At 33.0% G+C, this 15962-nt stretch overlaps 1 pseudogene; it reads right to left on the reverse strand.

Annotated features, from left to right (window-relative positions):
• Positions 1 to 1351: 1351 nt before the first annotated feature.
• LOC100592739 lies at positions 1352 to 14634 on the reverse strand (annotated as a pseudogene).
• Between the last annotated feature and the right edge of the window lie 1328 nt (positions 14635 to 15962).

Genomic DNA, 15962 nt, shown 5'->3' on the forward strand with positions numbered 1-15962 from the left:
ATTTCTAGTAAAAGTTTATTAGTTGTATTAGTCTTTTCAATAATTAACTTGTTTTTATTGATTTTGTCTCTTTTATGGTTTTTGCTATATTTGTTAATGTTTGGTCTATATTATTTGTTTATTTCTACTTTCTTTGATGTCAGTTGTTACTTTATTGGATTCTTGAAATGAAAGTTTAGTTGACTCGTTTTAAGACTTTTCTAATAAATGTGTTTTATGAGTATATGTTTATTCTAACCATTGATTGAGTTTGGTCCTATACATTTTGTATCTCATACCTCATTATCACAGTTGACACTCTTTAAAATTTATTTTAATCATTATTAATATTATATTGTTTAATTACATTTATTTGAATTTTCTACTTATTTTCCTTTTTATGGATAAATAACAATATCAAAAACTATGCTGTGACAAAGAAAAAAATTAAGTACTTCTGAAGCTTTATTGTCCAGCATGTAATTATTTTATTTTATTTTTATAAATATTCCAAGTATATTTGAAAGAAATGTGAATTCTTTTAATTTTGGGGGTAAATATTCTGTAGATACTGATTAGTCAACTTTGTTCTTATCTTCATTATTTTTCCTGTTTGTCTGTTTCCCTAACAGCTGATAGTGGTATGCTATAGTTTGCCAGTGTCATTATGATGTCACTATTTCTTCTTTGCTCATTTTGAATTTTTGCATTCTGTGTTATGAAGATGTTATTGCCTGTATTCATAGGTAGCCTATATTCCTGATGCTTTCACCTGTTTATCAATATTAAATGTCCCCCTTCATCTCTAATAAAGTTTCTTGCCTTAGAGTATTTTTTGTCTGATAGTATTATAGCTACATCAGTTTTTTGGTGATTACATTCCTTCTCGTTTCAAACTACATGTGTACTAATTTTTATGCAGTCTGAATATTTAAGATTTTTATTTGAATCAGATAACCCTAGGGAAAATCAAGCCCAATATTTAGGCCAATTTTCTGGATTGTCCTCTAATTCTAAAAACTGGCTACAAATTGATTTGTTATCTTGTTAGTGTTTTAGTTTCATCAAGTAAATATTTAAAAAAATAATAATTTTTATAGAATTACCAATTCTTCTCTTGGAGTAGTGTTTCCAAATCACTTCACCAACAACTACCAGAAATACTTTTTTGTTATTTAGTTTTTATTTCATAATCATAAACTCTGCAATCCAGCTAGGCATGAAAGGGAACAAAGAAAACATGGAGTCCAAAGGGAACTGCAGCGAGAGCACAAAGATTCTAGGATACTGCGAGCAAATGAGGTGGAAGTGTGCTCTCCTGAGCTACAGAAGGAATGGTCTGGTGGTTAAGATAAAACACGAGTCAAACTTACTAGAGTTTTCCACAGTCAACAATGGTGATCTTTCTAGTCTTGCCATTCCTGGACCCAAAGTGTTCCATAGCCTGTGGCCTTCACAATATTCATGCCTTCTTTCTCCTTGCCAAAGACCAAATGCTTGCCATCCAACCACTCAGTCTTGGCAATGCAGAATGAAAAACTGGGAATCGTTTGTGCCAGGTCCAGCATTTGCCATGGACAAGATGCCAGGATCTGTATGCTTTAGGATGAAGTTCTCGTCATGAAATTTCTCCCCGTAGGTGGACTTGGCACCAGTGCCTTTATGGCGTGTGAAGTCACCATTCTGATACATAAACCCTGAAATAATTCTGTGAAAGCAGGAACCCTTAGAACCAAATTTTTTCACTCCAGTGCTCAGAGCACCAAAGTTTTCTGTTGTCTTTGGAAACCTGTCTGCAAACAGCTTGATGGAGACGTGGCCCAAGTGCTCGCCGTCTAGGGTGATGTTGAACATCGTGGGATTGACTGTGCTTTGCAGAAATACTTTTTAAAAAATCCCTGTAAGTGTAATGCCCCTACCTAACTGGGAATCTAATGCTTGCTATTAATAAACATGTTTGATTGTCTTCCTTCCAGGTACTCCACACTACAAGTTCTAAACCTAGGTTGTTTTTGTATCTCAGACTCATTCACATAAAACCCAAAATAAGTTTTTAGGTATTCAGACAGACATGAAAAGTGTAATCTCCCTTTCTACCAGAGAAGATTTTTTTTCTCATTTGCAAGCTTTTAAGTCCTAGACACTAATCAATGGGGTGAAAAGCATGCATCTAATTTTAAAAATTATATTTCTAGTGTTTACCCTTTCTATTAAAAACTCCAATGACCATTTTTTATAATGTTAAGCCATCTGTTATTGAATGTTTTGTGTTTTCTCAACAAGCCTAAAGACACTAGGATAAATCAGATGTATTGGATCTCAGAAAACTGAAATGGGTAGATTTCTGTATGCCAAAGTTCATCCTTTCAGGAGGAATTTTACCTTTCTGTAAGTGGGAAACTGTCTCTGACAATAGTGACTCATAATTTAGCTGTCATACTCAACCACTTAGATGAAAGGCATGAGAAAACTCTAGAACTAGGGTATTGGGAAGAAAGCCTGCCCAGTGTCCATGAAAGAGCTCTTTCTTTCTTAACTTGCAATTTGAAAAAAAAATGAATGAATAATAAAATAAGCATTTACACAAATTTTTCTTTCATTCTACCCTTCTTTCAGTTTTTGTTTGTGATTTGGTAATAAATAAAGCCAATGAAACAATGATAGGCTGGGTGTGCTGACTCATGCCTATCATCTCATCTCCTTGGGAGGGCAAGGCAGGAGGATTACTTGAGCCCAGGAGTTCAAGGTTACAGAGAGCTATGATTGTGCCACTACACTCCAGCCTGGGTGACAGAGCAAGATCCTGCTTCTTAACACAAACAAAAAAAGAAACAAAAATAGGTCTGAGCCATTTCAAAATTAACAAAATTGTCTAGTTTATCTCAAGGAGGGCAACAAGGTAAATTATATTCACTCCTGAATACTTAAGCAAACTTTCCACCTCTAAAGGAATAACACATATTAAAACATAAAGGCAGTCCTCGCTGTTAGAAATATTTTGACTTCCAGGTATGTTATCACTTAATTAAAAAAAAAAACTTTCAGGAGAATTGGCCACAGCAATTTTCTATGTTCTTATAATAAATTGCATGATGAATTATTTCTTTTGAACTTTTTAGTATAACTGTAGTTCACCAATTAAGTGAAATAGAAAACTGAGTTATCAATATTGACATGCTTATTTGATTGACAGTACATTTAGAATAAGACCTCCCACAAAATGCATTTCAAAATTGATATAAATGAACCAGAAATCCATCCATGTTGCTTGACAAAAATAGATTTTATCTTTAACAAAATTTCTTTATATATAACCTTCAGTTGCCATAAGCTTTGCATTTATAGACACATTTTTATTTTAAACATTTGAATTTTAAATAGGGTTTATGTAAAATCACTCTCACGATTACTTTAAAAGCCAAAATACAGCATTTTACAATTAAACACATTAATGCTATAAATATTTCTAAAAACAACCGTCTTGTAAAATATTTAACCTGGATGCATTTAAACTGATAAGACGATACTATTTCTGGCTACTCATTAGCCAACCCCAGCCTTTTTTTCTTTTTTTTTGAGACAGAGTCTCCCTCTGTCACCCAGGCTGGAGTGCAGTGGCAGGATCTTGGCTCACTGCAACCCCCGCCTCCGAGGTGCAAGTGATTCTCCTGCCTCAGCCTCTGGAGTAGCTGCGGTTACAGGTGCATGCCACCACACCCAGCTAATTTTTTTGTATTTTTAGTAGAGATGCAGTTTCACCATGTTGGCCAGGCTGATCTCCAACTCCTGACCTCAGGTGATCCACTCGCCTCGGCCTCCCAAAGTGCTGGTATTACAGGGTTGAGCCACCGCCCTTGGCCATCCAACCCCTTGTTATCCTCCTCCATCCACTATAGTTCTCAGCCTCTAATAACCTTCATTCTACTGTCTATCTCCATGAATTTATTTTATTTAAGCTCCCATATATGAGTGAGAACATGCTATATTTGCCCTTTTTTCCTGGCCCACTTCACTTAACATAATACCCTTTTGATTCATCCATGTTAATGCAGATGTTAGGATTTCATTTTTTAGTTGCTCAATATTCCACTGTGTATAAATACCACATTTTATCCATTGATCCATTGATGAACCCTAGTTTGATTCTGTCTCTTGGCTATTGTGAATAATACAGCAATGAAAACTGTAGTGCAGGTGTTCCTTTGGCATACTCATTTCATTTTCTTTGGAATATACACCCCTTAGTGAGATTGCTGGATCATATTGTAGTTCTATTTCTAAATTTTTGAGGAACTTCCATACTGTTTTTCATAATGCCTAAATTAATTAGCATTACCAACAGTGAACAAGCGGTCCTTTTTCTCCACATTCTCACCAATACTTTTTATTTTTTTGATAATAGCCATTCTGATCAGTGTGAGATAACATCGCATAATGGTTTTAAATGTTTTCCTGATGCCTAGTGATATTCAACTTTTTTCCCATATGCTTATTGGCCATTTGTATGTCTTCTTTTGAAAAATTTCTAATCAAGTTTTTTGCCAATTTTTTTCAATCAATTGATGTTTTCTTACTATTGAGTTGTTTGAGTTCCTCAGAAGTTTTCGATATTAACCTCTTGTCAGAGGGCGGTTTTGCAATTGTTTTCTCCCATTCTGTAAGTTGTCTTTCGATTTTATTGACTGTTTTTCCTTTGTATGCATTTTTAGTTCAGAGTAATCCTATTTGACTATCTTTGCTTTTGCAACTTGTGTTTTTGAGGGTCATAATCCAAAAAATTATCGTTTAGAACAATGTGTTGAAACATTTTTCCTATATTTTCTCAAAGCAGTTTTAGTTTTAGGTCTTACATTCAAAAACTAAATCCATATTGAGTTGATTTTTGTATATGGCATGAAATGAGGGTCCAAATTCATTATTCTGCATGTGGATAAACAGTTTTTCTGACACCCATGTGTTGAAGAAACTATTATTTCCCCATTGTGCATCCTTGGCACCATCTTTGTCAAAAATCAATTGTTTAAAAATATGAGGATTTATTTCTGGGCTCTCTCTTCTGTGTCATTAGTCTATGTGTCTGGTTTCATGCCAGTACCATCAGCATTTGCACTATTAGTCTCTGATCCAAATGTCTAATAATTACCAAATTTTATGAAAATTAAAGAGTAACTTCTTAAATTTATATTCAAGAGGGAGTATTCTATTTCAATAATTTCTAATCAGATAGAAGAAGAAACATTTTAGAGTTTTTTAATACTAGAGAATGGGTTCTTTTTTAAAAAAATCTCAATTCATCATTTACAAATACTGAGAGACATAAATATCTAGAGTAATTATTAACTCAAGAAAAAGACTTTCAGAGCCTAAAAAGAGTAACATCTAGTTCGGATGCAATTAATAAAATAAAGCCTAGGTATATTCATTTCTAGGTACATATTAGGATGCCAGGTTCTGCATTGGCTACACATTCCCAAACTGTTTCATTTATTTCTTGAGAGGTGAATGCAAATAAATTAATGGTTTTTATAACATCTTATTTTGCTCAGCTGTCAACAAAGATACAAGGTCTCACTATTTACTTGAATTTGAGTGACGTCAGAATAACATGTAAACAAAATAGAATGACATGCTATTGTCATTGACTCTGTATTCTAGTCAGGGAGAAAGGTTAAAAAGTAAAAATAATATTTGCAATTATGTTACTTAGGATAATGAAATAAAAATAGGAGACAGAGGTAGAAAAAAATTATAGAGTGGTATAAATTATTTGTAATTAATATGTAAATCTCTCGGAAGAGGTAACATTTAAGCTGACACCTAATGAATGAGTAGTCCATTAGAGTAGAAGCAGAACATTCCAGGCAGAAGATAAAACAGGCACATTGAACCTGTGCCTGGAGAGGATTTGATGTGGCTAAATAATACAACGATTATGGACCTAACTCACAATACTTGAGAAGGACATTCATAATAAATTAAGGTGAAAATTAGATTAGGGCTAACTTATGGCATAGTTTGGTGAGCCATGATAAGAACTGACTTCTTAAAATTTTTAATGGAAAAACATTAAGGGATTTTAACAGAGATATTAACGTAATCTAATGTACATTTTAATGACACTGTTGTTGTTCTGTGGAGTATGTATTTGAGGGACCAAGGAGTATGTGCAACGACCTGTTAGAACGGTCAGCCTAATAAATTTTCGTATTCTCTGCTAAGATAGTAGTAGCAGAAATTGAAATATATTAAAAGACATTAGATATGTTTTCTACATATGACAAAAATAATTTTTGATAGGTTGGATTTGAGGATAGGGAAAAATAGAAATAATATGTCTTTATACTTTCTGGCATAAATAATTGAGTAGATAATGGTGCTATTTAAGACCCTGGTTAGGGTGAACATACCTCCTTGTTTATCTGTGACATTCCTAGTTTACACTTTCCCTCTCTAAGGTTTGAGAGTTTAGAGAGTAAATGTATGGTTGATATGGGTTTGGAGGCAGTTAGGCAGGAGTTATCTCTGTATATGATTGAGATCTATAAATACATTCAAGTGAAGCATCTCAAGTGTTACAATTTTAATACATTTTCAAATAGATATTTAATACATTTTCAAAATGAAGGGTATGAGCTGAATCTTTTGATCAAATTTTGGGATAGACATACTCTTTGTTGAAGTTCTTGGGAACTGCCTATTACCTTTCTGTAAAAGAAAAATGACCCGTGAACATATTCAGTTTTATGAAGCTCTGGGGAAGTGCCAGCTATTTTGTAAACATTTTATATTCTCCCATTTCCTTGATATTTTGAAAACTTTGACTTCTTAACATAAAAATATAGAAAACCACATTTCTTTTCTTCTTTTCCCTGTGCTGATAAGACACGATGGGAAAAAAAATAAACAATTCTTAAATTGTAGCTCTATTTCATAGCCATGGAACTTTAGGTGTACCTCCTGAGGCAGGATAAATAAGGGTAGAAGGCCACAGTGACTTGTCCTCTTATGTTAAGCCCCATGGGCTCCTTTTGCCGCAGTCTCCCTTCATTTGCACTCTCCTGTCAGTACCTGATCCTTTTGCAAGATGAGCTGTCCTGCAGAATACCAACAGACTGCCAGATGGTTCCAAGTTCCTGTTACATAATAAGGTCCAGAAAAGAGAACAAAAGCCCCTTATTCATGATGTAGCTTCCCCAATCTGCAGCCAATCAGCACCAAAAGCCCAAGAAGCCATTAGCTACAAATTCCTGCCTTGGTGGGGGCCTGGGATGCTGGGTGAAACTAAGGACTTCTCTAGGGTCCTCCGTGTGCAGCCAGGCTCAAGGTTTAGCTTATAGTGACCTTTTCCTCATCTTAGTGGTAAAAAAAAAAAGCAACACTAGGTAGAAATTTTATATGCTAATGATACACGAGATGCATGTAGAGCATGTAGATACTGAGCACGAGTGCCAACTACGGATCCTCTTTGCATACTTTACCTCACCAGTATTTTACGAATATGTGTGTGTGTGTGTATGTATGTATATATATATATATATATATATATATATATTTATAAAATTTTATTATATTTATTTAAAATATTCTTTAAATTTATTATTTAATAAATTCTTATATTTTTTTTTTATTTTTTATTTTTTATTTTTTATTTTATTTTATTTTTTTTTAATTATATTATATATATTAAAGGGAATTCCCTTAGTGTACTAGCGGCTCCCTCTAGCTTTGAACAATCCACTCTGCCTCTCAGAATTTACTGTCACTTTGCAATCACCTTATAGAACATGCAGTGTTTGGTTTTTTGTCCTTGCGATAGTTTACTGAGAATGATGTTTTCCAGTTTCATCCATGTCCCTACAAAGGACACGAACTCATCATTTTTTATGGCTGCATAGTATTCCATGGTGTATATGTGCCACATTTTCTTAATCCAGTCTATCGTTGTTGGACATTTGGGTTGGTTCCAACTCTTTGCTATTGTGAATAGTGCCGCAATCAACATACGTGTGCATGTGTCTTTATAGCAGCATGATTTATAGTCCTTTGGGTATATACCCAGTAATGGGATGGCTGGGTCAAATGGTATTTCTAGTTCTAGATCCCTGAGGAATCGCCACACTGACTTCCACAATGGTTGAACTAGTTTACAGTCCCACCAACAGTGTAAAAGTGTTCCTATTTCTCCACATCCTCTCCAGCACCTGTTGTTTCCTGATTTTTTAATGATGGCCATTCTAACTGGTGTGAGATGGTATCTCACTGTGGTTTTGATTTGCATTTCTCTGCAAAGTCTCAGGATACAAAATCAATGTACAGAAATCACAAGCATTCTTGTACACCAATCACAGACAAACAGAGAGCCAAATCATGAGTGAACTCCCATTCACAATTGCTTCAAAGAGAATCAAATACCTAGGAATCCAACTTACAAGGGATGTGAAGGACCTCTTCAAGGAGAACTACAAACCACTGCTCAATGAAATAAAAGAGGATACAAACAAATGGAAGAACATTCCATGCTCATGGGTTGGAAGAATCAATATCGTGAAAATGGCCATACTGCCCAAAGTAATTTATAGATTCAATGCCATCCCCATCAAGCTTCCAATGACTTTCTTCACAGAATTGGAAAAAACTACTTTAAAGTTCATATGGAACCAAAAAAGAGCCCGCATCGCCAAGTCAATCCTAAGCCAAAAGAACAAAGCTGGAGGCATCACGCTACCTGACTTCAAACTATACTACAAGGCTACAGTAACCAAAACAGCATGGTACTGGTACCACCTACTTTGTTTACCTTTGAGCTTTGCTACCTCAAATAAACTCTTTTTGGTGCTGGCCAAACATATTAAGAAACTGGATAAAACCTGCCCCATTTAGAACCAAATAACCTCAACATACATATTTTAAGTTTTACTCAATTTATATTACAGTTTATTGAAGTGTTTTTCAAACTTATATAAAGTTCAGATGCTAAGAAAAAATTTCAAACTAACAAGAATCTTTTCAGTAACCCAAGGATTCCATAGGTAACTGTTGGAGAAATATTTCTTAAAGAAACTGATGTATGTGTTCCATTAAAAAAAAAAGTCTCACAGGGGAAAAAAAATACAAAACAGAGATCACGGATCACAGTACAGGACTGATGAGACAAATTGAGGGTTAGAATACCAGAGAGCACATCACTATGTTCAGAAGAATCTCAAAAAATTTGCGTGTGCTTTTTGCTTAGTCTTGCTTTGGCTATGCTGGCTCTGTTTTGGTTCCATATAGATTTTAGAATTTTTTTTCTAATTCTGTGAAGAATGATGGTGGTATTTTGATGGGGATTGCTTTGAATTTGTAGATTGCTTTTGGCAGTATGGTCATTTTCACAATGTTGAGTCTACGCATCCATGAGCATGGAATGTGTTTCCATTGGTTTGTGTTGTCTGTGATTTCTTTCAACAGTGTTTACTAGTTTTTCTTGTAGAGGTCTTTCCAATCCTTGGTTAGGTATATTCCTAAATATTTTAATTTTTTTGCAGCTATTGTAAAAGGGGTTGAGTTCTTGATGTGATTCTCCGCTTGGTCGCTGTTGGTGTATATAAGAGCTACTGATTTTTGTACATTAACCTTGCATCTGGAAATTTGATCAGTTCTAGGAGGTTTCTGGAGGAGTCCTTAGGGTTTTCAAGGTATATGATCATATCGTCAGCAAACAGTGACAGTTTGACTTTCTTTTTACCAATTTGGATGCCCTTTGTTTCTTTCTCTTGTCTGATTGCTCTGGCTAGAACTTCCAGTACTATGCTTTTGAATGGCAAAAGGAACAGTCGGCAGAGTAAACAGACAACCCACAGAGTGGGAGAAAATCTTCACAATCTGTACATCTGACAAAGGACAAATATGCAGAATCTACAACTTAAACAAATCAGTAAGAAAAAAAACAAACAATTCCATCAAAAATTGGGCTAAGGACATGAATAGACACTTCTCAAAAGAAGATAAACAAATGGCCAAGAGACATGAAGAAATGCTCAACATCTCTAATGATCAGGAAAATGCAAATCAAAACCACAGTGCAATACTACCTTACTCCTGGAAGAATGGCCATAATAAAAAAATCAAAAGACAGTAGATATTGGCGTGGTTGCATTGAATAGGGAACACTTCTACATGCTGGTGGGAATGTAAACTAGTACAGCCACTCTGGAAAACAGTGTGGAGATTCCTTAAAGAATTAAAAGTAGAACTACCATTTGATCAGCAATCCCACTACTGGGTATCTACCCAGATCACTAGAAGTCATTATTCGAAAAAGATACTTGCACGCACATGTTTATAGCAGCACGATTCATAACTGCAAAATTGTGGAACCAACACAAATTGCTCATCAATCAATGAGTGGATAAGCAAACTGTGATATCTATCTATCTATCTATCTATCTAGACATAGATATCTAGATAGATATAGATATATAATGGAATATATATAATGTGATATATATAATGGAATATATGATATATATATATAATGTGATATATATGATATATATAATGTGATAACTATATGCATATATATAATGGAATACTATGCAGCCATAAAAAGGAATGAATTAACAGCATTTGTAGTGACCTGGATGAGATTGGAGACTATTATTCTAAGTGAAGTAACTCAGGAATGGAAAACCAAACATAGTACATTCTTACTGATATGTGAGAACTAAGCTATGAGGACACAAAGGCATAAGAATGATGCAAAGGACTTTGGACATTTGGGGGGCAAAGTAGAAGTGGGATGAGGGATAAAAGACTATAAATATAGTACAGTATATAATGCTCAGGTGATAGGTACACCAAAATCTCACAAAACAGCACTAAAGGACTTAGTAATGTAACCAAATTCCACCTGTACCCCCATAACTTATGGAAAAAAATTTGCATGTGGTCCCCTTGTGTCCCTAGCCAAATTATAAGCTATCTATGTGCAGGATGAGAACTCTGGAAAACCTGGAAGAAAACCTGGCTGTGTCTTAGAAATGTGAGTACTCTAACCCTAGGGAAAGGGCTACTCTGGACCTGCCCCAACCAGGCCTCAAATAAACCTAGACTGAGCAATCTGATTGAACTGTAATTTTACTGCCCACAATAAGAAAATTCTAGCATCTTTAAAATTCTACAATCTAGAAGCTAAACAAGGTTGCATTTGAAATATTGGATATTTCAATTATAAATCACTAGACATGTAAGAATGAGAAAATTGAGACACATAGTGAGACAAAAACTTGTCAATAGGATGAGATAAAGAGACAGATTGGATGTTGCAATTAGCATTCAAGGAATTTTCCACAGTCTTCATAAAAACACCAAAAATTTAAACAAAAAAGACCCACAAAATGATTGAACAAAAGGGCGTTTTCAGGAAAATAATAGAAACTTTAAGGAACCAAATAAAAATTCTAGAACTAAAAAATAAAATATATAAAATTTCACTAGATAAGATAAACAACAAATTTGATACAACAGAATAAAAAATCAGTGAACTTGAAGATAGAGCAATTAAAATTATGCACTGTGAAGAAGGATGAAAAAAAGAGAATAGATCGTCAATGACCAGTGGGACAATATTAAGTAGTCTAACATATATATTTAAAACCCAGACTTACAAGAGGAAAAAATGTTTGAAGAAATATACATAAAATTTGACAAAATCAAATTTATGCAATTTATTTTATATTTTAATGTATAAATATCTATTTCATATTTTAAATATGCATAAATGTTAAAAAACATAAATATAAGTTAAAGCACATATGAAGATTTGACTATATTAAAATCAGACAGGATAGAGATTTAGAAAATAAAAATGCATAAATGTGTAATTGGTAAAATTGAAAAACAAGTAAGTGATATAACCTGTAAACACTAAATATAAAAAAAGCTTATTTGCCATTACTAATACTAGACAAAATACACTTTAAGAAAAATAATATTACCAGAGATAAAAACACACATTCCATAATGATAAAAGCACTTTTTATCAGAAAGATATAATAATCTTAAATGTATATGAAAGTAAAGACAGGTATTCAAAATACAGAAGTAAGAGACAGAAATTAATTTGGAGATTTCAATAACACTCTTCCAGTGATTTCTAAAAGAAATAGATGAAAAATCACTGGAGTTTAAAAACATTGTACAATATAAACCAACTTAAGCTTATTGACATTGATCAAAACATCATGAAACAACAGAATAGTTATTCTTTACAACTACATATAGAAAATCCACTGGCAGATCATTTGTTGACCCATTTAAGAAGTTTTAATATATTGCAATATATTCTGATTTTCAAACATAGGTATTTTAATCCTAATTATATTGTTGGATGTCAATAGCAAAAATTCATCTTTACATTCCCCAAATATTTGAACTTTAAGTAACCTGCCACTAAAGAACTCATGTGTTAAGAAACTAAAAAGGAAAGTACAAAATTTTGAATTGAATGAAGTTTAAACACACGTCAAACTTTGTAAGTTACACAAAAGTAGTGGCTGGAGAAAATTTTTATATCAGATAATAAGAATGGTTTGAAATCAATCATGCATGTTCCACCCTGGAAAGCCAATAAAATTTGGCAAAATCTTTAATGCAAAACAGCAAAAAAATTACTGTGTTTTAGCACACAGCTAAAACAATGTAATTAGAGGATATAAATAGTAAAATAGTAAATGTGGCCATGAAGAAAATAGCAAATTAACAAATAGAAGATATAAAAGAAAAAATGTTATTTAAAAAAATGTAAGCAATTTTATAAGCCATTGATATGAATTAGACAAAAAGAGGGAAAAATTACCAGTACAGGCAATGCAAGAGAAAAGAATGTCACTTCAGGTCGTTACAAGCTTAACAAAGGATTATATCAGAGATTTATGTCAAAGATTTGACATCTTGGATAAAATGGAAAATTTCCTTGAAAGACATTATTACCAGATTGACACAAGAAATACATCAGGTGAAGTCTTTACCCTACAAAACAATCTTGAGAAAGAATGATATTGGGAAAATTATGCTATCTGATTTCGGGACTTACTCTAAAGCTGTGGGAATCAAGACAGTCTTGTAATAGCATAAGCACAGATAAATGGTTCCCTGAAAGATATAAGAAATAGACTCATACAGTCATTCAATTTTTAACAGATACATTGAAGAAATTTAACGGTTCAAGAACATTTTTTCAATAAACACTGGTAGAACAGCTTCATATCCATATGGAAAAAATAAATTTGTTGCTACCTTGAAATATACTGGAAAATTAATTTGAGATGAATCATATACCTAAATATTAAACTAAAATTATAAAGCTTATAGAATAAAACATTATGACTGTATCATATAGTTGTGAATATTTCTTAAAAAGACTACAGAAGGCAAACTTAAAAAAAATTCTAAATTGTATTTCAACAAAAATAGTAACAATTTATCTCATCAAAAGTACAGTTTAGAAGTGAATAGATAAATTATAGAAATAATATACTCATATTTATGTAATGAAAAACCTATCTACATAATATATGTAGAACTACAACTTAATAAGACAAATAAAAACAACAAAAATAGTTAAAAAAGTTTAAGAAGTACTTTACAAAATATGATATAGACATGAACAAATGTTAAATAAGCATCTGAAAAATGATCCATGTCAATAGTCATCGGGGTCATGCCAATTAAAACTACAATGAAATATTAATACAGGCTTGCCAGAATGGATAGTTCTAAAAAGACTGACATCACCAGATGTTAGCATCTATACGGTACAACCAATGGGAGTGTAAAATAGTACAAAATCTTTGATAACTGGCTTTGAATTTTTTAATAAAGTTATACATAAACCTACCCTATGACCCAGGAATTCCATTTCAATTAACTCAGGATAATACAACATACATCAACAAATAGATTATGTGAATGTTCATATAAAGCTTTATATTGATAATAGGCAAAGCTTGAAACATATCAATTATCTTTTGAAAAGAAAGAAATTTAGAAAAATAAGTATTATGCAATGTCAGTAAAAAGGAATAAACAACGAATGTACCCAACAACATGTTTAAACTTCAAAAAAATATTTTACAAGAAACCAGATTCAAGTGCATGTATTTATGATTCTGTGAATACATTTATGTGAATGAATTTCTCGAATAACATGAAAACTAGTCACTTGTGTTAGTGGCCTCTACTTGAGGGTGACCAGGTTTGACTGGGAAGGAACAGGAAGAACTTTCTGGAAAGATAAAAATTTTCTGTCTCTTCATAAGGTTGTAGATAGCATCCGTGTACACGTGTATTTATTTGTCAAAACATTTCAAACTGTACACATGTCTATGCATTTTTAATCTTTGTAAATTATATAAAACTTCTTATGGGAAGATTTATCTATCCTCCTAGCATATTTTGTGAGTACATGCTTTCTTTCTTCCTTTTCCCTAAGAAAGAAATAAAAATCTATTTATTTGTATTTTTTAGGGACAGAGGTCTTTAGGGACAGCAATATTACATTAACAGCTAACATAGTAGATAGATGATGCGCCTTTATCGAAATAATAATTTGATTTAATTAGAAAATTCAGAAACCATTACTTCATACCAAAACACGAAAGCATTACTTTCCATCGTTGATTCCAGCAATGGAAATCTCAGGCAGCATGCAAAGGATGTAAGTGGGTGGGAAGAAAATAGTGGTTTGCTGAAGTCAGCTGGAACTGGCTTGGGAGAAGCTGTTATCCACATTCTATCCCAACTATTCATTTTGTGACTTCACTTTGGAAGCTTTAAATTGCTGGAGTGGGAGTATTCACATAATGGAAAATGGAAAATATTACCAGTCAGAGCTGCTGCTCACTCACCCAATGACCCTGTTTGGAGAGTCTGCTTACCAGAACACTACTGGAAGTGAAATTGTCTTGCTCTATCTTACATCACAACAGTTATACAGTAATTTATCAGATTTCACACATTCAGGAGAATAGCTAGAGTAGTTAATATCTGGAAAATACAAATATCACGTTGGTAATGTCTAAAGATAGTATCATATAAGTTTACACAGGATGATAAGAATACCAAAATTTGCAAAAAAAATTACCCAACTATGAACTATAAAGCCAAAGTGAAAAAGAATCTTTAAACCAGTACAGTGGCCAAATAACAAAGAGCAATACTATTATAACAACAATAATATCAATGACAACAAAAAAGTGAAATAGTTTGAGGGTTAGGCAGAACACTGATGTGGGCAATCATGGGAAAGAGCTTGAATCTTAGAAAATAAAACTTTAATAAAACTTCAGATTTAAGCTAATCAGGCTTACCCTCTCTTAGAGCAGAACCCACTTGAAAGAATTATTTTTCAGTACATAGAAAAGGGCATAGAACAATGATATATCTTTGATAAGCTTTCAGAAAATCAAAGTAGGCCCTCAAAACTCATCTGAGTATCAAATTTGCTTTAAATTTTGATGGGCTCATCTATCTGTGGCCTAAAGCAACTCAATAAAAAAAAAGATAATGTAATGTTGCTGAACAATATGAAAACGCAATCCTAGCAGATAGATCACATTTGAAGTCACTCAATATTTGAGGTTGAATTTCTGGCATCATAAGAAAGTATGGTTTATGGTCACCAATGGAATAGAAGATTTTTAAATTTACCAGCTTTTGTCCTTATGAATTGTCAAGATTCTCAAGTTTACTAGTTTTGTTTTTAAGAATAACATCTCACTGGAAAATTCCAACTCATTATAAAAAATTTTTATTTTTAAAAATTGTATAAATAATACACTAGAAATAGTTTCAATTTTTTAATTTTATAATTTTTCATAGGAAAATCCTAAACCGATTCTGATACATTAATACACTTTCTACATTATCCATTCTTGCTCCCAAACAATGATTCACAAATCATCAACAGCCTCATAAATAGGAAATAAAGATGTACCTAACAT

This window comes from Nomascus leucogenys, chromosome 2 (assembly GCF_006542625.1).
Source record: "Nomascus leucogenys isolate Asia chromosome 2, Asia_NLE_v1, whole genome shotgun sequence".
Classification (NCBI taxonomy): Eukaryota; Metazoa; Chordata; class Mammalia; order Primates; family Hylobatidae; genus Nomascus; species Nomascus leucogenys.